We start from the raw sequence: 27,730 nt of genomic DNA, 5'->3' as shown, positions 1-27,730 counted from the left end.
TAAAATAAAGCCCGGCACTTAAGAGAAGTGGGTTAAATGATTATAATACCTATGTCAATATACACGGAACAGAATTCAGACTTGAGAGAGGTGAGGTGGGAGCAAGGAAGGCTTAAGAAACCGGGTGAATGTTGATAACTGAGGTGAGTCTCAAAGTACTAGGGGTTAGTTAGGATGATAACTAAATCACAAAGAATTTCTTGGTGGAAATATAGAGGGAAAGTAGGGAAAAACCAGATCATAAAGGGCCCCATATGTCATGCTAACAAGTTTATCATAGCTTTTGAGAACTGTTAAAATATTTTAAGGAAGGGGATGAATACAGAATATGTTCTAATAACAAATTATTTTGCTTTAATAACTCTTTATAAATTACATGCATTCTAAATAACCAGAGTAATTCTAGTTACTTTTCAAAAGTGTTTGTAGTTGCATTCATGGCGAGATAGAAAAGAAAAACAGAAATATAGCGATGTTGACTTATTGCTAGGCCACTTTCACAAACCATCAGAGAAATACTACTATTCCCATTACAAGTGGCCTGAGGCATAGAGGCTTAGTAAAATGCCCTAGGCCACACTGAGTGAAAGGCCTGTATTTGAACCAGCAGTTATCTATCACCAAAGCCCATGCTCCTCTGATTATGTACTGGCAAGACTATAAATAAGAGTTGCCTTAGGCTATCACCACAAGTAATGCAGTGAAGTTACATTACACTCAAAAAAGACATGCAAAATCAACTCTATGTGTTAAAGAAAAAAATTCAAACAGATACTGTATTCAACATAGCACCTAAATTAAAGGAAACTTTTACCTCGTCATCTGTGAAAGCAGCAGCAATGTCTTTTACCACTAGAGGGAAAACTGCCTGAGCTGGCTTACTGGTAGACAGTGTCATGGATATTACACTTTATGACAATTTAAAGGACTTTCAAGGATAATTTTTACTGCATTCAACTTTTACCTTAGGCACTGACTTTAAAAGGCACCCCTCATTCAAGACTCTACTATCATTGTAACATAATCCACCATGATTTACACTAACACACTTAACCAACCACTCTCTATGTTAAGGGCCATAGACAAACAAACCACTTAAAAAGTTCTATATGCTTATGTTTACATAAAAATGTTTATGTAGAAATTTTGTTTTTATTTTAAATAAATCTTATTTTAAAGCCTGGTATATTAAACACACACACACACACACAAGCTCTATTTATATTCCAATATAAGACCAACAGATGATAAATTATACAAACAGGAAGCTGCCTAAATAATTGGGTTTATATTTATCATGGAGGTAACAATTCTAACCACAGTAAATCCTAAAAATCCTTCATACTAATTTACAGCTGTGTGATAGCACAGAATAAACTTCCAAAAAGTTAGAATATATTTTTGGAATACCAATCATCTTTCTCACCGTTCATATACCAACCATGCAAGGACTTCTGCGTTTATGTATGTCTGTGTATATTTATGCTGAATCCTCAGTAAGCAGTTAATACTCAAATAAGTCTTCCCCTGTGCCTATATTTTCTGTGACCATTGAAAGCATCACCTCATCTTTTTTTTTTTTTTTTTAATTGAGCAGTTAGTTTAATTTTTGGGAAACACTCTGAACTCCAAATGAATTATGCTATCCAAACACTACATCACCAGATCACAGTCACATTACTACTCAAACCCTGATTGACCAAATGGTGCTTAGAAAGCTTTTAACACCAAGAGGTTTCTCTACAAAGTAAAACACATACTTCATTATGACAAATTGCTATTAACGTGCATCACTCAAGGATACCCAAAAAAATTGTTATCAGCACTGCTTTGTCAGTCGTCCCCATAATCCCACTGTAGTGGCAAAACACAGAGAAAAAAAATACAAATATATTATCTTACAAGGAATGCCAGTATTGCAGAGAAAGCTAGTTAGACATTATGTAACATGCTTACCATATTAAAATTAAATGGTATAATTTAACATTATTGGAAAACTCAATGTAATTTTACATATTAAATATATGTCAAGGAAGGTTTTTACCTTTTTATTTATTTATTTTTTTAACAGAATCTCAGCACCTCACACACTGGGAAAGATTCATTTCTAATTTAGATCAAGCACTAAACTACAAAATCAGCAATACTGTTTGTTTAGGTGGTAGCAGTTTAGTCAAGCCTCAATAATCCCTCATTGGGCTCTCTGTGGGTGGCCCAGTTTGGTGCTGCAGCTGGTTTAGCACACAGTATACCAAACAACCTGTAGTTATAATGGGAATAAATACCACCCTCTGCTCTCACTACTCAAAACCCTAAAAGAGGGCACCCATGTAGAACATTTACAACCTGTCAGATAGCGGCTTATTGGGTCAGCATGTCAATACATTCATAGTTCAGTTCTAATGACACCATCTCTTTTGATAAGTATGACTTTAGTTGGGAGTAAATATTTCAAAATACTGAGTCACACAGAAATGTAACTTCTTTGATCACTGCTTGAAGAAACTAAAAGGAAAGCAATAATTATAATTAAGAATGCTAGAAATATTTGGAGTTTCTGGTATTGAATGAATTATTCATTTCGCTTTAAAGCTGAATTTAATCATTATGCTACTGTTAAAGTATAACATCCAACAAAATATAACATATAATGGCATATCCATTACATATATATTTCCTATATCTCAAAAAAATCAAAATATTGAAGACCAGGAGTAAGATAATGCAACACCCTTCAACGTAGTCCAACCATCTGAAAAATACACGCTAACTAAATTGCTAACTAAATGCTAACTAAGAACACCTGGGGCTCCTGAGTGGCTCAGTCAGTTAGGTATCCCACTCTTGATTTCAGACCCAGTCTTGATCTCAGGGTTCAGAGTTGGGCCCCACATTGGACTCCATGAAATACCTTTTATACTACTGATTAATGAAAGAGAACAAGAGCCCAACATAACCTCTGTAAAGAGCATAATATCATGTAAAGTGGAGATTTTTTCCCACATTTCAGGACCCATCAAAAAGAAACATTAACAGATTGGGGCACCAGACCGGCTCAGCCAGTAAAGCAGGCAATTCTTGATCTTGGGGTCATGAGGTGGAGCCCCAGATTGGGTGTAGAGATGACTTGAAATTTAAAAGAAAAAAAGAAAGAACCATCAATAGATTGACCCAGATCTCTGCAGAGATCCACAATGGTTGCAGAAACCATAAGAAAATGAAAATATAAATCAATATGGCCACATTAACCCATCAATTATATGATCTGATAGTCAAGTATAAAATGTACTTCCTTCAAAATTCTGATTTAATAATAAAGTTCTTGGGGTGCCTGGGTGGTGGCTTAGTTATTAAGTGTCTGCCCTCAGTTTAGGTCATGATTCTGGAGTCCTGGGATCGAGCCCTGCACTGGGCTCCCTACACAATGTAAAGCCTGCTTCTCTCTCTTCCACTCCCCCTGCTTGTATTCACTCTCACTGTTTCTCTGTCAAATAAATAAATAAAATCTTCTAAAAAAATTAATAATAATAATAATAATTATAATAATAAAGTTCTTGTTTTGGATAGGACTATTCACTATACAATATCACAAAAATAATATATCATAAATGTATTTTTTATTAAAGATTTTATTTATTTATTTGACAGACAGAGAGACCACAAGTAGGTAGAGAGGCTGGCAGAGAGAGAGAGGAGGAAGCAGGCTCCTTGTGGAGCAGAGAACCCAATATGGGGCTCTATCCCAGGACACTGGGATCATGACCTGAGCCAAAGGCAGAGGCTTTAACCCACTGAGCCACTCAGGTGCCCCTCATAAATGTATTTTTGCAGGTAAGCATTAAAGTCCTTTAATGCTTGTTAAATACTCCTTAAAAAGTACATTTCCTCATTTGGACTACATTAGATACAATGTCTTAACTATTTTCTTTATGATAAAATTATTGTTATAATGAATGTACTAATTAAGCTACCTATTCCAGGAAAAGAATCCCAGAAAGGTATCAACTCAATTGACACCTTCAATCCCACAGACCCAAAGGAAACACCGAACACAATGCATTATATAACGTGAGCACTCAGTAAGCATTTGTTTGTCTTACACCCTCATTTAGTGAAAGTTGAAAACTGAGGCTATGAACGAGGTAAGTGATGTCAAATCTGGTTCACGGACTTTTATCATTATAGGACATCTTCCAGTGAACCATGAAAGTAGCCCCACAGTACTGTGAAGAACCTCCAAGAAGTTCTCACCAGTCATAGCACACAAAGAGACTCTGAGTTAACTCAACTCTTCAATGCATAAATAATTTAACCGAGATTCAAAGGTTAAGCCAGAAAGGTTCAAAGTCCCATGGCAAGTAATTGGTCTCATGTTAAAATATAAAATTATCCCAAAGAAAGAATGAGGAAACTATAAAGATTAAGAGGAATAGAAAAACCACCATAAAATAGCAGCTATCTTTTATTGAGTACTATCTAGTATATCTAGTATGATGCTAAACAATTCTACACTTGATCTTAGCCAAAAGGCCGAGAAGCGATGCTAAACAATTCTATATACTAATCTCATTTTAAACTCACGTCTGCCATATAAAATAGGTACTAATTATCCACATTTTTTAAAGATGAGAAAACTGATTCAAAAAGGTTAAGGAAGTTTTCAAAGGTCTCAAAACAAGAGTAATACATAGTTAGAATTCAAAATCAGGACTATTTGACTTCAGACCTCATAACCACTTTAATATTTTTCTTCCGGCAGATAACTGTGATATTGTTTTCCTTAGTGCATTCCACAGTTATGACAAAATTAAATCCTTTTGTTTTTCCTATGCCCAAAACTGTAGAGAACACCTAAACACCTTAAATTCAGGCTTCTGGACTTGGCCGGGGCGAGGGGTGGGGGGTGGAGAGAAATATACAGAATAAGAGAAGTAATGGAAAACATCAACCTTAAATATCTCTCTCAGTAACTGACATCCATTTGAGAGTGTATTACCTTTTTTAGTTAAGTGTAATAAAAGTACAAGGGATATTAACACTTATTGAATGTTTTCTAAGTGCCAAACACTAGCCTGGGAATTAGAAATACAATGATTAAGACAGACAGTTCAAGTCCCTGATGTAAGGGAGTTGTATAAGAACATATAGAATTGAATATTATACCACTTCTTCCTTCCCATGCAAATTTTTGCTATTAATTACAAATTTTCTAGAGGAATAGATTTTCTTAATCCAAATCATATACTCGTGTTAATAATGTAAAACCTAAAGGGCTTTCCCGTTAATGACCAGTGGGAAAGTTAACTATGAGATCATACAAACTGTCCATCTGCCAACATGAGACCTGGGCTTATTACTTGTTTTTCCTCTGACTTTTCCAATTCAGTATGAAATAGCTCAGAGAAAGTCCCCTTGCCAGATTGTTTAGTCTCATGAATCTTACCATTAGATTCTTTTTCCTGAGGTTCAGCCTAACTGGCCCTTTGCTTACGTTCATTGCATAAAACTCTTTTGAGTGTCAATACCAGCTGCTCACTTTCCCTGGAAATTTTCCACTTTTCAAATACAGGCATGACTTTAATTAGACAAGGCATAATCTAGGACAGTAGAAAGACTGATTCCAAGAAATTAGGCCAGAGCACCAATTTCTGAACAAGCCAAAAGGTCTGAATAGGCTGAAAGAACAATATAAACATACTTTTGTTGAAATGTGGAGAAAAGCCACAAGACCACAGGGACTGGAGAACTCAAAAGCTAAGTATAGATCTCTGCTTCTAGTCATCATTAGATAGTTCCCATAGGATCACCCCTACCATAGATAACAATTATGGACTTGGAACAAATACTTTAGAAGGAGACTTGAGGTCACAAGGGAGTGAACAAAAGGTGCCTGAATCTCAAAGAAAGGTATCATACACTGAACAAAATTTCAGTATTTATAGTTTTTAGCCTGAGTAAGGACCCCAGTACCTGCCATGAAGGGCAACTAGACTTTAACAGAAACCAGTAGTATTACTCTGTTATAGAATTAGAAAACAGGGTCCAGGGAAATCACAGCAAGAAAGTATAGGGGAGAATTCTAGAAAGGAGAGAACCAGAGAAGGGAAACTCTAAATTCCATAGATAAACTGTTCTGGTCTCTTGCTAATCCCCAAATTAAGTATGTAAGAAACAGATTCCAAACAGCCTTCCTAAGGTTAAAAGAACTGACCTGAAATTTCAGCTAACACCCACCAAGTGGAAACAGAATTTTGAAGTTGGAGTTTAGCCAAGTTAAAAGACTTAAAAAAAACAGACCAAAAAAAAAAAAAAAATCAATACTCTTTAAATGAGTCTAACAGGACAAACTTTCTATAATAAATCATTCACCATGTCCAAAACAAAATCTCTAAGTTCTCAACAAATGAAGAAACAAAAACATATTAAAGATACAATACATACAATCAGTGGAGACTGACATAAGTTTATCCAGATGTTAGCATCAGGAGAAAAAGACTTAAAATCAGCTAATATAATTATGATCAAGAGTTTAAAATAAAATATGATAATAAATGAAAAGAGAGAAAATCTCAGTAGAGAAACAAAAGTTATAAAGAAGAACCAAGTAGAAATATTAAAAATGAAAAAAATTGGATTTTTTTTAAAGAAATCACTGCATTGAGATGAAAAAAGAAACAATGAACTTGAAGAAAGATCAATATAAATGATCATCTGAAGAACTAAGACAAAAAGGACTTTTAAAAAACAAAAAACCAAAAGAACCTTTAATTAAAGTCTCAAAAGGAAAAAAAGCAAAAATGAATGGGAATGAAAAAAATATATATATACACACACACACATATTTGAGAAATAATGGCTACTATTTTCCCAATATTTGCTGAAGACAAATTTACATATTCAACAAAGTCAGAAACCTCTGGAAAAGACATTTTTAAAGTCCACTCCTAGATACATCTTAGATATATTTGACAATGGTCAAATTGTTGAAAACCAAAGATAAAGAAAAACATTAACAGCAGCCAGGAAAAAATATGTAACATACAGGAGAAAAATAATTCAAACAAATGGTAACTTCCCATCAGACACAACAAAGATAAAAAAACAGGAAATTAACATATTGAAATTCCTGAAACTACCAAAAATTGCAAATCCAAAATCCTCTGTACAACAAAAAGATACTTCAAGATTAAGGGCTAAATAGGGGTGCCTGGGTGGCTCAGTCATTAAGTGTCTGCATTCAGCTCAGCTCATGATCCCAGGGTCCTGGGATTCAGCCCCACACCAGGCTCCCTGCTCCACAGGAGGCCTGCTTCTCCCACTCCTCTCCCCCTGCTTGTGTTCCCTCTCGCTGTCTCTCTCTCTGTCAAATAAATAAAATCTTTAAAAAAAAAAAAAAAAGTTAAGGGCAAAATAGAGACAGGATCAGATAAAATAAAACTAAAAGAATGTATTGCCTGGCAAACCTATACTACAGGAAATGCTACAGGGACTTCTTCAGGATGAAAGGAAATGATACCAGATGGGAAAACTGATTAGCAAAAAGGAATAAAGAGCAAAAGAAAAGGCAAATATCAATCATACAATATACTGTAATTCTTGCTTTTAGTAGTGACTTTTTTTAATTAAGAGGAAAAGTTAATCAAGTTTGGTGAACTTGCAATATAAAGTAATGAATACTTTTAAAGGAAAGTTAACATGGCTGTTTTATAGTCCATTTCTCTACTTTAATTTTACTTTAAAGTATAACAGACTTTACTATATTTAAGTATTTGGGGGTTTAAAAACAGTGGGTTTAAAAAACAACACAAACAAAACTGGTACTCCAACTATCAAAACAGCCCTGGAGTATGATTTTGATTAGTTATCTAATCTTTGCATCACTCTAACAAATAATCATACCTGTTCCAAAGAGTTATAAGGGGCCTGTAAAATAATGTGAAAAAAATTATCATTTTTCATAAAAAGTACTCCATCACTGATAATTCTTTAAAACTCTATATTTAAGTGGCATCAAAGGATATAAAGATCACCTTATATAATCAGAAATCTATCATAGGCATTGCATCTGAAATTGACATGAAAACCTACTGAAAAACATTCATGCTAATCTAAGATTTGCGAAAATTACTTAAATAATGTCTCTGAAGGAAATTTTAAAAACATCTAATGACACCTGATCTCTAAATTGCAAGTTTTAAACAACATATAAAAAAAATGGGTTTCTCTGGGATGTCACCTTTCCAGTAGCCATGTACAAAATGAATTTCTTTTGCCAGTGTAATCAGAATGAATAATAATTTCTTAAAAATCAAGGAAGCTCACCATGACAAAACTTCAAAGATCCTTATAAACTTGGCCAGATTAGCTCAGTATATGCTAGAACTCTCCTGTTACTGCAGCTCCCTTAGCTAAGGCCCCACCAAGCGTAATACCTGGAATATCGTGAATGCCATAGACAATGGTGTTTTGTTGGTTTTTGTTTTTCGGTTTTTGATTTTTTTATCCCACAGAACTTTAATAGATGAATTCAATAAAAATTTGAGCATAACAACTACATAAAATTAAGAGACATTATATACAGCATGATAATAATTAGCCCCAAATGCTCTGAAATCACACCACCTGTGTTCTATCCCAATCTGCCACCCACACGTTATTTGGCTCTGTATAAGTTATATACCACTGAATGTTAGTTTTTTTTTATTCATAATATTAAAAGGATAAGAGAACCTATTTCATAAAATCATCAGGGTTATACATAATACAATGTATGGCACACAGTGGTCATATCCACCATAAAGCACAATTAAGGAGTAAAATATAACAATGACAAGGCCCTAGACGTTAGGAAGCTGTAATAGCTGAATACAGTTCAATGTAAATGGAATTATGAAATAAAACCTAGAAGAACACCAAGAAAGGCAATACAAGTACTTTCACTTCTAATTAAAATGGAAGGTAAATGAAAACCTTTTGAAATACCAGGCAGGGTATTTTGGGAAAAAACTCACAGAAATATCCACTTTCCAAATATGGGACAGTATAAACAAAAGATATTTAGAGAATAACATGGACCATAAAGAAATGACCAAAATGTAGGAATCATTTTCTGTCAAAAAGAAATTGAAATACCATTTTTTTTTTTTTTTAAGTACAAGACTACTTACCTAGAATATCTGTGACCCAGATTGTTCCAGATTAATATTTTGGGAAATTTTACACAGAGAAGCATGCCGAATGAATAAATCTCAGATGCAGTGCTTTAAAGTAAGTAATACACATGCAAAGGAGTAATGTCTCTAATACATAAAGAACTATTAAAATTTAAGGAAGGACCAAAAATCAAAAGAAAAAATGAAAAAGACAGGATAAAAAGAATCTGAAAATGATTCTTAAATGTATGAAAAGGTGTTCAAATTCACACACATTCAGAGAAATGCAAATTAAAACAACACTGGGATACATTTCATACTTATCAGATTGGAGAAAATTAAAAAGTGCAACAGCACATTCTGTTAGTGAGGATGAAGGGAGCTAGACAACTTCATATGCTACTGGTGGTAATGAAAATTGGTCCAACTCTTCTGGAGTGGAATTTGGCAATATCTAAGGAAACAATGTACGCACTTATTTTCAAGCAATCACACATCTAGGAATTTATCCTGAGGATAAACCTCCAACAACACAAAAAATACATAGGTAATCCACTGCAATTTTGTTTCAATTTGCAACATACTTGAAACAATTTAAAATTTCATACATAGGAGGGTGACTGAAAATTAATATAGCCACACAATTAGAGTATGAAGACCCTAGAATCTAAAAAGGAAAGTGAAAAATCTTTCTGAATTTACATGCAGTGATTTCTAGGATACATTGTTACGTGAAAAAAATTAAAGTGTTTATAGTGTACTACCATTCATATTTAAAAAAAAAAACAGAATACAAGAAAATATATGTGCTCGTTTATACAAAAGAAAGTACCCATAAACCAGAAAGAACTTGGTTACTTAGAGGAGGTAGCTGGAAATATAACAAAATGTATGAAAATGGGAAGCGTGTAGTAATGATGAGGGAAAACTAACCCTTCTCTAAATACACCTTTCTATAAATAGCTCTGATTCTTGGTAATTGTTCACATAGCAAAAAATAAATAAATAATAGGAACCATAATATGAGATGAACCTCCAAATAGAACAGGGACACTAAAGAGAATGGGAAGGACAGGACTAATTTACGACACTTCAGAAAATCATATTATGAATGTATATTGTAAGGATAAAGATAATAGGAATATACAAATAGTATACTATATTCAGAAAATTTGTTTTCCACATGGATATGCATTAGCAATTCTGAAACTACATGTATACAAGCACTGAGTAATAAATAAATAAACATTATAGAAAAATGAAAGCCAGACTTTTCACCATGACAGAAAGTTACCAACAAGAAAGTAGGGCAGAATGAACTCTGTGGCACTGAACTGAACGAGTAATGGCTTTTAATATATGCACAAATGGAGAAACACAGATGTGTGCATATACACGTATAAGTATACACATATTTGCTAGCTCTGCTACTCTGCAGAGAGGACCCAGAGCAACAGCACCTCAATAGTAATAAGCATGCCTACCACTCCAGATACTGATCACAAAATACAGTCTCAAGGGCACTTGGGTGGCTCAGTCAATAAAGCATCTGCCTTCAGCTCAGGTCATGATCCCAGGGTCCTAGAATTGAGCCCCCATTGGACTCTCCACTCAGGAGAAAGTCTGCTTCTCCCACTTCCTCTGCCTGCTGCTCTCCCTGCTTGTGCTCTCGCGTGCTCTCTCTATCAAATAAATAAATAAAACCTTAAAAAAAATACGGTCTCAAATGAACTGTGGCTCTTTGGATAAACGGCTGTTTCTATGGCTGGGGTAGGAAACAAAAGATAACCCTGGTACATCTTTTAGCGTCGGAAAGCAAGGAAGGCCTCAAAGTAATGGAGATGTATCATAAAGACACAGTGGTCAAATAGAAGAAGTTCCCAATGGCCAAATCCAGAACAATTTGAGCATCAAAATAAATAATGAGAGAAATTTAATCCATAGAAGAAAATAAATGTACTCATGAGAGTACACAGTGATATAAATAAATAAGTGAAAAAATAGAGGAGAAGGTACAGTTTTACCTATGGTAGGAATCCAATTAATAAACCAAAAAAATAATTAAAATGAAAAGTAATAGGTACATCATAGTAAATACTGTTGGAGAAAAAAATCATCAGTGGGTGCTAAAATCAGTGAGTAAAAGTATGACTTTATAAAACAGGGTATTTATATACTGCCAAAATATCTCCACATAAGGGATTTATTAATAACAGCGACAACAAAATACCAAGTTCATAGTGGAGAAACCTAATAGATAACCACCTTAAGTCCTACCCCTCAACAATGTGAGTTTATTTAGAGGTGGAGACTTTCAGAGGTAATTTAGTTTAGATGAGTTCACAAGGAAAGAACCCTCATGATGGAATTAATTTCCATGTAACAAAAGACACCAGCAGAGTCAAGATGGCGGAAAAGTAGCAGGCTGAGACTACATCAGGTAGAAGGAGATCAGCTAGATAGCTTATCAAACCATTGTAAACACCTACAAATCCAACGGGAGATCGAAGAGAAGAAGAACAGCAATTCTAGAAACAGAAAATTGACCACTTTCTGAAAGGTAGGACTGGCGGAGAAGTGAATCCAAAGCGACGGGAAGATGGACCGCAGGGGGAGTGGCTGGCTCCCAACAAGCAGGGGAGCACCAGAGCACTAAATCAGGACTTTTAAAAGTCAGCTCCATTGAGGGACATCACTCCAGAGGCTAAACTGGGGTGAAGCCTAGGCGGGGTCAGCTCGGCCACAGGTCCTGAAGGATCACAGAAGGATGGGGGTGTCTGAGTGTAGCAGAGCTCGCAGAGCTGTCTCTACAGAGAAAGAACCGAGGAGTGAGCTCTCAGCTCGGGGTTACCTTGAACCGGTCGCAGGCTGGGTGAGCTCGGAGCACGGCCAGAAGCCAGGGAGACAGGAGTGATTGGGAACTTTTCTCTGACTGCACACTGAGGAATGGGGCCCAGAGCTCTCAGCTCCTCCAGGCCGGAGATTGTGAGGTAGCCATTATCATTCCCATCCTCTGGAACTCTACGGAAAGTGTTCAAGGAACAAAAGCTCCCAAAAGCTAACGCGAGCAGATTACTTAGCCCGGCCCGTGGTAAGGGCAGTGCAATTACGCTTCAGACAAAGACACTTGAGAATCAGTACAACAGGCCCCTCCCCCAGGATATCCACAAGAAATCCAGGCAAGACCAAGTTCACCTACCAAGGAGAGCAGTGGAATTCCAGAGGAGGAGAAAGCAAAGAACTCATTGCTTTCTCCCCATTATTCTTTAGTCTTGTGGTTAATTTAATTTTTTTAATTTTATTATTTTTTTCTGCTGAATTTTTTTAACTTGTACCCTTTTCTTAACGTTTTTAAACTAGTTTATTTAATTTATATCTATTTTTTTTCTTTTTTATATTTTTTCTTTATTTTCTTTAATTTTTTTTTTCCTGAACTTCTTTTTATCCCCTTTCTCCCACCTATGATTTGGGGTATCTTCTGATTTGGTTCAAGCACATTTTCCTGGGGTCGTTGCCACCCTTTTAGTATTTTATTTGTTCCTTCATATACTCTTATCTGGACAAAAATGACAAGGCAGAAAAAATCACCACACAAAAAAAGAACGAGAGGCAGTACCAAAGGCTAGGGGTCTAATCAATACAGACACTGGTAATATGTCAAATCTAGAGTTCAGAATGATGATTCTCAAGGTTCTAGCTGGGTGAAAAAAACATGGAAGATATTAGAGAAACCCTTTCTGGAGAGATAAAAGCCCTTTCTGAAGAAATAAATGAACTAAAATCTAACCAAGTTGAAATCAAAAAAGCTATTAATGAGGTGCAATCAAAAATGGAGGCTCTTACTGCTAGGATAAATGAGACAGAAGAAAGAATTAGTGATATAGAAGACCAATGACAGAGAATAAAGAAGCTGAGCAAACGAGGGAAAAACAACTACTGGATCATGAGGGGAGAATTTGAGAGATAAGTGACACCATAAGACTAAACAACATTAGAATAATTGGGATTCCAGAAGAAGAAGAGAGAGGGGAGCAGAAGGTATGTTGGAGAGAATTACTGTAGAGAATTTCCCTAATATTGCAAGGGGAACAAGCATCAAAATCCAGGAGGTGCAGAGAACCCCCCTCAAAATTAATAAGAATAGGTCGACATCCCGTCACCTAATAGTAAAATTTATGAGTCTTAGTGACAAAGAGAAAATCCTGAAAGCAGCGCGGGAAAAGAAGTCTGAAACATAGAATGGTAAAAATATTAGATTGGCAGCAGACTTATCCACAGACACCTGGCAGGCCAGAAGGAACTGGCATGATATATTGAGAGTACTAAACAAGAAGAACATGCAGCCAAGAATACTATATCCAGCTAGGCTATCATTGAAAATAGAAGAAGAGATAAAAAGCTTCCAGGAGAAACAAAAACTGAAAGAACTTGCAAACATCAAACCAGCTCTACAGGAAATACTGAAAGGGGTGCTCTAAGCAAAGAGAGAGCCTAAAAGTAGTAGGTCAGAAAAAAACAGAGACAATATACATTAACAATCACCTTACAGGCAATACAATGGCACTAAATTCATATCTCTGAATAGTTACCCTGAATGTTAATGGGCTAAATGCCCCAATCAAAAGGCACAGGGTATCAGAATGGATAAAAAAACAAAACCCATCAATATGTTGCCTACAAGAAACTCATTTTAGACCCGAAGACAGCTCCAGATTTAAAGTGAGGGGGTGGAAAACAATTTACCATGCTAATGGACATCAGAAGAAAGCTGGGGTGGCAATCCTTATATCAGATCAATTAGATTTTAAGCCAAAGACTATGATAAGAGATGAGGAAGGATACTATATCATACTCAAAGGGTATGTCCAACAAGAAGACCTAACAATTTTAAATATCTATACCCCTAACATGGGAGCAGCCAACTATATAAGCCAATTAATAACAAAATCAAAGAAACACATCAACAATAATACAATAGTAGAAGGGAACTTTAACACTCCTCTCACTAAAATGGACAGATCATCCAAGCAATAGATCAACAAGGAAATAAAGGCCTTAAATGACACCCTGGACCAGATGGACATCACAGATATATTCAGAACATTTCATCCCAAAGCAACAGAATACACATTCTTCTCTAGTGCACATGGAACATTCTCCAAAATAGATCACATCCTGGATCATAAAGCAGGTCTCAACAAGTATCAAAAGATTAGGATCATTCCCTGCATATTTTCAGACCACAATGCTCTGCAGCTAGAACTCAATCACAAGAGGAAATTTGGAAAGAACCCAAATACATGGAGACTAAATAGCATCCTTCTAAAGAATGAATGGGTCAACCATGAAATTAAAGAAGAATTGGAAAAAATTCATGGAAAAAAATGACAATGAAAATAACGGTTCTAAATCTGTGGGACACAGCAAAGGCAGTCCTGAGAAGAAATATATAGTGGTACAAGCCTTTCTCAAGAAACAAGCAAGGTCTCAAATACACAACCTTACCCTATACCTAAAGGAGCTGGAGAGAGAACAAGAAAGAAAGTCTAAACCCAGTAGGATAAGAGAAATCATAAAGATCAGAGCAGAAATTAAAGAAACAGAAACCAAACAAACAGTAAAACAAATCAACGAAACTAGGAGCTGGTTCTTTGAAAGAATTAATAAGATTGATAAATCCCTGGCCAGACTTATCAAAAAGAAAAGAGAAAGGACCCAAATTAATAAAATCATGGATGAAAGAGGAGAGATCACAACACCAAAGAAATACAGACAATTATAAGAACATACTACGAGCAACTCTACGCCAACAAATTAGACAATCTGGAAGAAATGGCTGCATTCATAGAGACTTATAAACTACCAAAACTGAACCAGGAAGAAATAGAAAACCTGAACAGATCCATAACCAGTAAGGAGATTGAAACAGTCATCAAAAATCTCCAAACAAACAAAAGCCCAGGGCCTGACAGCTTCCCAGGGGAATTCTACCAAACATTTAAAGACCTAATTCCTATTCTCCTGAAACTGTTCCAAAAAATAGAAATGGAAGGAAAACTTCCAAACTCATTGTATGAGGCCAGCATCACCTTGATACCAAAACCAGACAAGAATCCCATCAAAAAAGAGAATTACAGACCAAAATCCCTGATGAACACAGATGCAAAAATTCTCACGAAAATACGAGCCAATAGGATTGAACAGTACATCCAAAGGATTATTCACCACGACCAAGTGGGATTTATTCCAGGGCTTCAAGATTGGTTCAATATCCCCACATCAATCAATGTGATACAATACATCAATAAAAGAAAGAACAAGAACCATGTGATACTCTCAATAGATGCTGAAAAAGCATTTGACAAAGCACTGTTTCTTGATCAAAACTCTTCAAAGTGTAGGGATAGAGGGCACATACCTCAGTATTATCAAAGCCATCTATGAAAAACCCACTGCAAATATCATTCTCAATGGAGAAAAACTGAAAGCTTTCCTGCTAAGGAAAGGAACACAGGAACACAGCAGGGATGTCCATTATCACCACTGCTATTCAACATAGTATTAGAGGTCCTAGCCTCAGCAATCAGACAACAAAAAGAAATTAAAGGCATCCAAATCAGCAAAGAAGAAGTCAAACTATCACTCTTTGCAGATGATATGATACTATATGTGGAAAACCCAAAAGACTCCACTCCAAAACTGCTAGAACTTGTACAGGAATTTATTAGTAAAGTGTCAGGATATAAAATCAATGCACAGAAGTCAGTTGCATTTCTCTACACCAACAAGACTGAAGAAAGAGAAATTAAGGAGTCAATCCCATTTACAACTGCACCCAAAACTACAAGATACCCAGGAATAAACCTAACCAAAGAAGCTAAGAATTTATACTCAGAAAACTATAAAGTACTCAGGAAAGAAATTGAGGAAGACACAAAGAAATGGAAAAATGTTCCATGCTCCTGAATTGGAAGAATATTGTAAAAATGTCTATGCTACCTAAAGCAATCTACACATTTAATGCAATCCCTATGAAAATCCCACCCTTTTTTTTTTTCCAAAGAAATGGAACAAATAATCCTAAAATTTATATGGAACCAGAAAAGACCTCGAATAGCCAGAGGAATATTGAAAAAGAAAGCCAAAGTTGGTGGCATCACAATTCTGGACTTCAAGCTCTATTACAAGGCTGTCATCATCAAGACAGTACTGGCACAAAAACAGACACATAGATCAATAGAATAGAGAGCCCAGAAATAGACCCTCACTCAACTCTATGGTCAACTAATCTTTGACAAAGCAGTAAAGAATGCCCAATGGAAAAAAGACAGCCTCTTCAATGAATGGTGTTGGGAAAATTGGACAGCCACATGCAGAAGAATGAAATTGGACCATTTCCTTACACCACACACGAAAATAGACTCAAAATGGATGAAGACCCTCAATGTGAGAAAGGAATCCAGCAAAATCGAGGAGAACAAAGGCAGCAACCTCTTCAACCTCAGCTGCAGCAACGTCTTCCTAGGAATATCGCCAAAAGCAAGGGAAGCAAGGGCAAAAATGAACTATTGGGATTTCATCAGGATCAAAAGCTTTTGCACAGTAAAGGAAACAGTTAACAAAACCAGAAGACAACTGACAGAATGGGAGAAGATATTTGCAAAAGACATATCAGATAAAGGGCTAGTGTCCAAAATCTATAACAAACTTAGCAAACTCAACAACCCCCTAAAAAAATAATCCAATCAAGAAATGGGCAGAAGACATGAACAGACATTTCTGCAAAGAAGACATCCAGATGGTCAACAGACACATGAAAAAGTGCTCCACATCACTTGGCATCGGGGAAATACAACTCAAAACCACAATGAGATATCACCCCACACCAGTTAGAATGGCTAAAATTAACCAGTCAGTAAATGACAGATGCTGGCGAGGATGCGGAGAAAGGGGAACCCTCCTACACTGTTGGTGGGAATACAAGCTGGTGCAACACTCTGGAAAACAGCATGGAGGTTCCTCAAAAAGTTGAAAATAGAACTACCCTATGACCCAGCAATTGCACTACTGGGTAGTGATCTGAACGGGCACGTGCACCCGAATGTTATAGCAGCAATGTCTACAATAGCCAAACTATGGAAAGAACCTAGATGTCCATCAACAGATGAATGGATCAAGAAGACATGGTATATATACACAAGGGAATACTATGCAGCCATCAAAAGAAATGAAATTTTGCCACTTGTGATGACATGGATGGAACTAGAGGGTATCATACTTACTAAAATAAGTCAATCAATCGGAGAAAGCCAACTATCATATGATCTCCCTGATATGAGCAAGTGGAGATGCAACATGGGGGGGTTAAAGGGTTGGAGAAGAGTAAATGAAACAAGATGGGATCAGGAGGGAAACAAACCATTAAGTAACTCTTAATCTCACAAAACATACTGAGACTTACTGTGGGGAGGGGGTATGGGAGAGTGGGATGGGGTTATGGACATTGGGGAGGGTATGTGCTATGGTGAGTGTTGTGGAGTGTGTAAACCTGGCGATTCACAGACCTGTACCCCTGGGGATAAAAATACATTATATGTTTATTTTTAAAAATAAATAAATAAACTATTTAAAAAAAAAAGGAAAAAAGGAAAAAAGAAACCAGAGCTGGCTCTGTCTTCACCACATGAGGATAGGAGGAAGGCATCAGCTAATCAGGAAGCAGGTCCTCACCAAAAACTAAATCTGCTGGAATATTTATCTTAGACTTCCCACCATCTAGAACTATGAGAAATAAATATCTTATTGTTTAAGCCACCTAGTCTATGGCATTGTGTTATGGAAGCCAAATCAAACTAAGCCAGTGGGAAAACATGGTGATATTCAAATAAAATCTATACATTAAAATATCAATGTTAATTTCTTAATTTTAATAATTATAGCATGGTTATATAAAATGTGAATATCAGGGATGGAGGGTAAAGGGTATGCAAGAATTCTCTTTACTATTTTTGCCACTTTTCTTAAGTCTAAAATTAAAGTGTTAAAAAAGATAACTGTCAAAAAATATAAACCAAGAACCATAAAAAAATCAGGAAAATATTATCATAATCCACCATTATGGTCTTAGTCACTATGGGCATATCCCCACTATTGGACTGGCTTCGAACCATTTCTAGCTAGAAATATCATATTCCATCTAGGAGTTGTACAAATAAAGCAATTATCACAATGATATATTTTTTAAAAACAACTCTTTTGTGTGGATGTTCCTAGTTTTGAATAAAAGTTATTTACTATGTGTCCGATTTTAATTAATGTTATGTATTATACCATAAAATTCAACAATGAAACTGGGGCCACCAGTTTCAACTTATATCTAATAGAGTATACAGTATAAGAATAACAAACATCTGTTTAACAAAGCTTCTCTGAGGCCAAGGGAGATAGATCCAAGCTATGCCCAATTTTTAGTTGCCAGGTACATTAAAAGCCAAAACAAGGTTATAAAAATTGTATTGACATACTTAAATTGTTGCTATTCCTAATGTACTTCAAGCAGTATGGCTTGTATCATATAATTTTAAACTGTTATGAAAAACGTCTACCATGACCATGTATATAAATTCATTTACAGATAACATCAGAAGTATATGCTTGAGGCCCTTCTGAATACAAGGCATCAACTCAATGGCCTCCTGAGACAGGACATATGGTATACAAATTCACAGTTTACAAAAGATTTGCCCACACATCAGTCTGAGTACCCACAACCATAAACCCTGTGAGTTAGCATTATTAGCCTATTTGAACTCAGTTTTTTCATACTAAAGTAAATATAAATGATTTGCTGAAACCCATATAATTAGAAATAGATTCAAAACTCAAACTAAGATCTTAAGTTATTTCCACTACATTTCCTACCAATAGAAAGACATCCCCAAAACATTTGGTTCTGCTAGAATTTCAAGTTTGGCTAAGACATGGTCACTGACCTCAAGGAATTTACTGTATACTGGAAGAGACACTCAAGTAAATAATTAATAACAAATACTTATGAAGTGCCTTTTATAACAAAGACTGTCCTAGAAAAAAAATGTACTAATTTATTAAATCCTTCAACCACCCTATGGTTAGGTATTAATATTATTTCCACATTCTAAAATAAAAATAGAAAATAAAAACTTAGGACAAACAATGGAATAAAAACTAGTCATACCTAGTAAGTAAAGGGCTGAGACCAAATTTAGGAAGTTGGGCTGAGTGTTTATCACTACTAGGCAGTTGGACAATAAAACGTCCAGAATGGGTTACAGATGTACAATACGATTCTCATTGCTATGAATTTTTTCAGCAGTAGTATTTTAAAGTACAAAACTATAGCATTCAAAAACATGCAATAGTTTTAACATCATTTGAACATTATTTCTGTCTCTATAAACTTCCTAAACTCAGTAATTTTTGAGGAGGTACACAGCTATCTTACATTTCTTCTCTTCCAAACTTACCACTGAAACTCTCTAGGTGGTCTAATTATTATATTAGTTGTGATTTAGTTATCAACAAGGAAGATTTCTTTTTTTTTTTTTTAAGATTTTATTTATTTATTTGACAGAGAGCGAGATCACAAGGAGGCAGAGAGAGGGGGGAAGCAGGCTTCCTGCTGAGCAGAGAGCCTGATGCAGGGCTCGATCCCATGACCCTGAGATCATGACCTGAGCTGAAGGCAGAGGCTTAACCTACTGGGCCACCCAGGCGCCCCAACAGTGAAGATTTCTATTCTGCATCCATTTTTTTATAATATTTTATTTATTTATTTGACAGAGATCACAAATAGGCAGAGAGGCAGGCGGAGAGATGGGGGGGAAGCAGGCTCTCCGGCAAGCAAAGGGCCCGATGCGGGGCACAATCAAAGGACCTGAGATCATGGCCTGAGCCGAAGGCAGAGTCCTAACCCACTGAGTCACCCAGGCGCCCCTATTCTGCATCCATTTTAAAAATCTGATTCTTGACAGAATTTCATAATAAACAGTTTCTTTTAGAAACAAAAACAATGCCTATTTAAGAAAACAAATAACTAAACAATTTAATTCATCAAGTGGACTATAGATCTTTATAGCTTCAAAAAATCAGTTTGTCAAAGTATGATTAATTTAAATTTTTTTCTATGCAGTAATTTAAAACAGTATTAAGAATGTAGGTGACCAAAAAAAAAAAAAAAAGGAATGTAGGTCGTGACCTAAAAATCTTTTGAAAATTTAAAATTCTGAAGTAAGATTTTCACATGAAGTACTCAATCCTTCATAGATTTAATTTTAAGAGATGATAACTTAATGACTATATGGATTACTTTAAAAAGCTAGAAAGTCATGAGAATCAAACCCCAATTCGAAAAAAAGTAACAAAATAATGAAGATTATCACAATTTCGTCTCAGGCTCCCTAATGATTCTCTTCCTGAATGTTAATGTCATAGGTACATGGAATAAAGCAATGATAACTAAAAGACTACATCATCTCACCTAGAGGGGGAAAATCATCTCAAATTCTTTAAGTTTCTGCAAGAACAAAATAAGCAACAAACCTAAAAGCCAGATTATCACAACATGCAACTTAAATTTAAAAAGCTAAGGACAAAATACTGTAATTCACAGGAAAGCTAAAATGCCACACACAGAGAATCCTTCATTTTACTATCATGTGTAGAAACAATGGGGATTGGGTAAGGCACTAAGAAGTATTTTACCTCAAAAGTGGTGTAAAATTAGAGCTAACATAAATATTGTGGTCCTCTAACAAAGCTGTAAAAGCAAGATCCTAAGGATTTAGTAACTCACCTATGTCCCAAAAGAGTAAGTTTACAGAAATACAAAATTATACAGCACAAAATGATTATAAAGTTTGTCATTCCAACCAAAGATTAATAAGAATGCAACAAAAAAGGAAAATAGATACGTAATGAGCAGAAAATTCTATCAAAACCTACCCTAAAAGAATTGGAGAATTAGTAAATAAGGTCCTTAAAAGTTATTATAATCCTATTCCACATCTTCAACAATGCAAAAAGACTGAGAATGCTAGGAGTTATGAAAGACATTTAAAAGGTGCCAAGGAAACGTTGATGAAAACCACAATGTCTGAGATAAAAAAAATATGCTGAATGGAATTAATGATGCACGAGACATAGCAGAAGAAACAATCAGTACATATGAAGACAAAACAATGAAAAGTATTCAAAAGAGAAAACAGAAAAAGTGGCAGTGGGGGAGAAGATTAGGGAGCTGTGGAACAAATTCAAGCAACATAATATATATGTGCTTTTAGCCTCCAAAGAAGGAGAAAGAAAAACAGAAAAACTATTTGAATAATGACAAAACTGACTAAAAATATAACCTAACAGATCAAAGAAACTAAATTAAAAAAAGAAAACTCACCAAGGCACGTCACAATCAAACTGCTTAAGGGCAATGATAAAGAGAAAAGTCTTATATGCAGCTGGAGAAACAAGGCACATTGCTTAGGTAGGAACAATTATTAAGAACAACAGCTATCTAGCCAGAAGACTACACAGCAGCAATTTTAGGTACTGAAAGGAAAAAAATGTCAACTTGGAATTTTATACCCAGTAAAAATAACTTTTAATTAGAAGGGTGAAATCCAGGTCTGCCAGAATGATTACAATCAGACCTGAAAGAAAAGAAATATTAAAGTCCTTCTGACAGAAGGTAAATATTATAAGGAAATCTGAATCTACACAGAGGAGTAAATTACTTCAGAAGAGGAAACTTTGTGGGTAAATATAAAAACCTCCTTAAAGTCATTAAAGTCACTTACTTTGTAACTCAGAATTCTGATTCTACACAAGATGGAGATAATTCATTATACCCCATTACTCTCACTAATTATAACTAATTATATATATTAATTATATTTACATAACTATATTTATAGTTATATATACTTATATAACTATAACTATACAGCTATAGTTATATAAATATATATAAATATATAGTTATATATAATTATAATTATAATTATAACTAATTATAACTAACAACCTTATAGCAACTATGAAAAGATTCTTTAAGGTAGAAAAAAAGTTTTAGTGGGGACCTTGGAATGTGAGAAAAGACTTGTCAGAGAGTTCTCTGATTGGTTTTGTTTTGTTGCCTTCTATTTATACAGTCTGGATATCAGATAAGCCTACAGCAAGAAAACACGAATGCAAATGTACAGACAAAAGAAAAAGCCGCCTCTTACCTGGCCAATGGAAGCGGAAAAGGGTAGCCATGAAGGACAAATAGCCTTTTGCCTAGAACCTTCCCTACCCCTTCTGGTCCAGGGAAAGAAACCAGAAGAAGCTCTGCTTATCCGTATCCTTATCCTTGGGGATATAGCTCAGTGGTAGAGCATTTGACTGCATATCCTTATCCTTATCTAGTACTATAGAGAGGAAATTGTAGGTGGAGCCTCGTCTACCATCTTCACCCTGAACTAACAAGGCAAAGTCCCTTCCTCTTCCTACTTGATTTTTCCTACTTGACTGTGGTCACAGAAATTTTGAGCAGAAACTTATTATCCATTCTCACCCTACACTAATCAGCAGGCACTCAGTACTACCACAGACACATACCATGACCAAATGAGATGTATTATGGGAATACAAGGTAAAAGCTCAATCTTCATAATCTCCTACATTAATAGTCTAAAAACGAAAAGTCAAAAAAAAAAAAAAGAAAGAAAAAATAAAACTCCTATGACTACATGAATTGATGGAGAAAAACCATTTGAAACAAATCAATACCTATCCACAATAAAACCAATCAGTAAACTAGAAATAGAAGAATACTTCTATAATCTGATAGGAGACATAAAACAAAATAAATTACAACTGACATCATAACTAAAAGTGAAAGGTTGATGCCTTTCCCCTAAAATGGGAAATAAGGTAAAGATTTCTGCTCTCACCACTAAAATTCAACATAGGTATTTCTTGTCCTAACCCGTGAAATATGGCAATGAGAGGAAATAAAAGGCATAAGGATTGGAAAAAAAAGATATAAAACTACATCTATTTGCACATAACATTATTGTAAAAGGATCCCAAACAATCTACAAAAAAAAAAAAAAAAAAAAAAAGAACTACACACAGTCACCAAAAAACCTAGAACAAATATGGCAATCCAGCAAGGTGGGAAGATACAAGATCAAGATAAAAAAAAATAAGCTATATTTTTATACACTACTAATGAACCGCTAAAAACTCAAATTAGAAAATAATACTACTTCTAATAGCTCCAAAAAGAATTAAACACCTAGAAATAAATCTGAGAAAACATGTGTAGAATCAGTGTGCTAATAACTAAAAAATGCTCATGAAAGATGATACCACATACTGTGTTCATGGACTTCACGAATTGATTGGGATTTTTTGTAAATAGAGTAAAGCTGATTTTAAAAATGTATTTGGAAGGGAAAAATAACTAAATTACCTAAAAACCAACACTGGGGGAAAAAAAAAGAATACAGCTGGAGGAATCACACCCTCAATTTAGAGGCTTACAATGCAGCTGCAGTAATTAAGGCAATGTGGTGCTGGTGGAGGGATAGAAAGAGATCCGTGAAAGAGAATACAGAGTCCAGAAATAGACCCACTCACATACAGCCAATGATTTTTAATAAAAGTGCAAAAGCAAGTCAATGAAGAAAGGAATCTTTGCAACTAATGGTGTTAGTTCAATTGGACATTCATATTCAAGGAAATTAACCTCAACCTAAACCTCACACCCTATACAAAAATTAACAGAAAGCAGAGCACAGACCTAAATGTAAAAGATAAAACTATGAAACATTAAAAAATAATAATAATAGTTAGAGAAAATCTTCTGGCCGGAGTTGAGTGAAGAATTCATAGACATGACACTGAAAGTATAATCCATAAAAGAGAAAAAGTCCACAAATTGGACTTCACCAAAACCAAAAAGTTTTGCTATATCAAAGAAACTGTTAATATAATGAGCAGATCAGCAACAAACTCTAAGAAGATATTTGCAAGTCACATATCTGACAAAGAAAAACAATCCAACTAAAAAAATGAGTGAAAAGGGATACCTGGGTGGCTCAGTAGGTTAAGCCTCTGCCTTAGGCTCAGGTCATGATCACAGGGTCCTGAGATCAAGTCCTTCATCAGGCTCCCTGCTTAGCAAGGACCCTGCTTCTTCCTCTGCTTGTCACTCTGTCTCTCTGACAAATAAATAAATAAAATCTTAAAAAAAAAAAAAAAAGAGTGAAAGATTTGAAGACTTAATCAAGGGGGGATATATAGATGGCAAATAAGGACAGGAAAAGATATTCAAGATCTTTATCCATTAGGGAAATACAAATTAAAGCCACAATAAGATACAGCTTGCCTATTAGAATGGCTAACATGAAAAATACTGACAATACTAAGAGCTTGTGAGAATGTGGAACTTTCGTTATGTTTCAGGCAGAAATGTAAAGTGGTATAGCCATTTTGGAAAAATTTAGCACTTTTGTTTTTTTTTTTTTAAGATATTATTTATTTCTCAGAGAGAGACCAGGCACGCATACATAAGTAAGGGGTGCAACAGGCAAAGGGAGAAGCAGGCTCCCTTCTGAGGCGAGACTCAATCCCCAGGACCCTGGGATTATGCCCTGAGCCAATGGCAGATGCTTAACCAAATGAGCATAGGACACCCAGGCATCCCAGTTTAGTGGTTTCTAAATAAAATTAATCATATACTACCATCCAACCCAGCATTCACAATCCTAAATAGTTATCTGAGAGCAAAGGTCAGCAAACTCTGCTGGTACTTCTAGAAAGGACTTTTGGTCCTTTCTAAACGGACCAAAAGTAAATATTTTAGCCATTACACACCATAAGGTCTCAATTGCAACTATTCCTCTCCCACTGTAACACAAAAAGCAGCCACAGACAATATATAAACAAATGGGAACACTTATGTATTTACCAAAATGCATGGTCAATCTACAGGCTATAGTTGGCCAACCTCTGCACTAGAGAAATGAAAACTCAGCTCACACAGAAGGCTCTACATGTTCAAAGCAATTTTGTAAGAGCCAAAAAGCAGAAACAACCTAAATGTTCTTCAGTCTGTAAATGGATGAACAAACCATCATCCATACAACAGACTACTAAGCAATAAATAAAGTTGAATTAGTGATACATGCAAAGACACAAAGAAGTGGAAGAGCGTCCCATGCTCATGGATTGGAAGAACAAATATTGTGACAATGTCTATGCTACCTAGAGCAATCTACACATTTAATGCAATCCATATCAAACTACCATCAATTTTCTTCAAAGAAATGGACAAATAATCCTCAAATTTATATGGAACCAGAAAAGACCCTGAATAGCCAAAGGAATGTTGAAGAAGAAAACCAACGTTGGTGGCATCACAATTTCAGACTTTAAGCTCTATTACAAAGCTGTCATCATCAAGACAGTATGGTACTGGTACAAAAACAGACACGCAGATCAATGGGATGGAACAGAGAGCCCAGAAATGGACCCTCAACTCTATGGTCAACTAATCTTTGACAAAGCAGGAAAGAATACATGATGGAAAAAAGACAGTCTCTTCAAAAAATTTTGTTGGCAAAACTGGACAGCCACATGCAGAAGAATGAAACTAGAGCATTTCCTTACACTATACACAAAAATATACTCAAAATGGATGAAAGACCTCAATGTGAGACGGGAATCCATCAAAATCCTTGAAGAGAACACAAGCAGCAACCTCTTCCACCTCAGCTGCAGCAATTTCTTCCTAAAACATCACCGAAGGCAAAGGAAGCCAAGGGCAAAAATGAACTATTGGGACTTCATCAAGATCAAAAGCTTTTGCACAACAAAAGTCAATAAAACCAAAAGACAACTGACAGAATAGGAGAAGATATTCGCAAATGACCTATCAGATAAAGGGCTAGCATCCAAAATCTATAAAGAACTTATCAAACTCAACACCCAAAGAACAAATAACCCAGTCAGGAAATGGGCAGAGGACATGAACAGACATTTCTGCAAAGATGACATCCAGATGGCCAACAGACACATAAAAAAAATGCTCCATATCCCTCAGCATCAGGGAAATACAAATCAAAACCACAATGAGATACCACCTCACACAAGTCAGAATGGCTAAAATTAACAAGTCAGGAAACAACAGGTGTTGGCAATGATGTGGAGAAAGGGGATCCCTCCTACACTGTTGGTAGGAATGCCAGCTGGTGCACCCACTCTGGAAAACACGTGGAGGTTCCTTGAAAAGTTGAAAATAGAGATATCCTGTGACCCAGCAATCACACTACTGGTTATTTACCCTAAAGATACAAGTGTAGTGATCTGAAGGGCCACGTGCACACAAATGTTTATAGCAGCAATGTCCACAATAGCCAGACTATGGAAAGAACCTAGATGTCCATCAACAGATGAACTGCAGATAAAGAAGATGTGATATATATATATGAATATATATATTCATATATATATGAATACCATGAATACCATGCAACCATCAAAAAAATGAAATCTTGCCATTTGCAACGATGTGGATGGAACTAAGGGCATTATGCTGAGTGAAATAAGTCCATCAGAGAAAGACAATTAACATATGATCTCTCCAATAAGAGGAATTTGAGAGGCACTGTGGGAGGTCATGGGGGTAAGGAGGGAAGAAAGGAAACAAGATGGGTTGGGGAGTGCACCTGGGTGGCTCAGTTGGTTAAGCAACTGCCTTCAGCTCAGGTCATGATCCTGGAGTCCTGGGATCAAGTCCCACATGGGGCTCCCAGTTCCATGCGGAGAGTCTGCTTCTCCCTCTGACCTTCTCATCGCTTATGCTCTCTCTCACTGTCTCTCTCTCTCTCAAATAAATAAATAAAAATATTAAAAAAAAAAAAAAAAGATGGGTTCTGCAGGGAGACAAACCATAAGAGACTCAATCTCAGGAAACAAACTGATGGTTGCTGGGGGATGGGGGAAAGGGATAGGGTGGCTGTGTGATGGACATTGGGGAGGGTATGTACTATGGTGAGTGCTGTGAATTGTGTAAGACATGATTCACAGACCTTTACCCCTGAAACAAATAACATATTATATGTTAACAAATAAATAAATAAATAAATAAATAGGAAAAAATATTTTAAAGAGTAGGATTACTAATAAAGTAGTAAAATAAATAGATAAAAATAAAATATTAAGAATTTGAAGGTCACTTCAAGTGATACAGTGTTCAAATCACCAAAAGACATGACAAACCTTAATGCTTAATGCTTTGCATTATAACAAAAATTCAAAATACATAAAAGGAGACCTGATAGTACTTCAAGGAAAAGTAAATCCATAATTAGTTATAGATTTGAACACAGTCTCAGTCATTGGCAGAACAGGTAAATCGAAAGTAAGTTGGAGCACCCAAGTGACTTAGTTGGTTAAGCATCCAACTCTTGGTTGTTTTGGCTCAGGTCATGATTATCAGGGTTGTGAACTCAAGCCGCAAGTCCTGCTCCACACTGAGTGCAATGCCAGCTTAA

The 27,730-nt window shown here is 35.7% G+C and overlaps 1 protein-coding gene and 1 pseudogene across 11 annotated transcripts in view; both read right to left on the bottom strand.

Moving 5' to 3' along the window:
• Positions 1-27,730, bottom strand: part of XRCC4 (X-ray repair cross complementing 4) — a 317,602-nt gene that overhangs the window by 263,115 nt on the left and 26,757 nt on the right. The gene's annotated exons all lie outside the window — the stretch shown is intronic.
• On the bottom strand, positions 4,416-4,542 carry LOC131832751 (U2 spliceosomal RNA; annotated as a pseudogene).

This window comes from Mustela lutreola, chromosome 5, assembly GCF_030435805.1.
Source record: "Mustela lutreola isolate mMusLut2 chromosome 5, mMusLut2.pri, whole genome shotgun sequence".
NCBI classification, from domain to species: domain Eukaryota; kingdom Metazoa; phylum Chordata; class Mammalia; order Carnivora; family Mustelidae; genus Mustela; species Mustela lutreola.
Note: the sequence above shows the minus strand (reverse complement) of the source record. Positions and strands in the feature narration are given on the sequence as shown.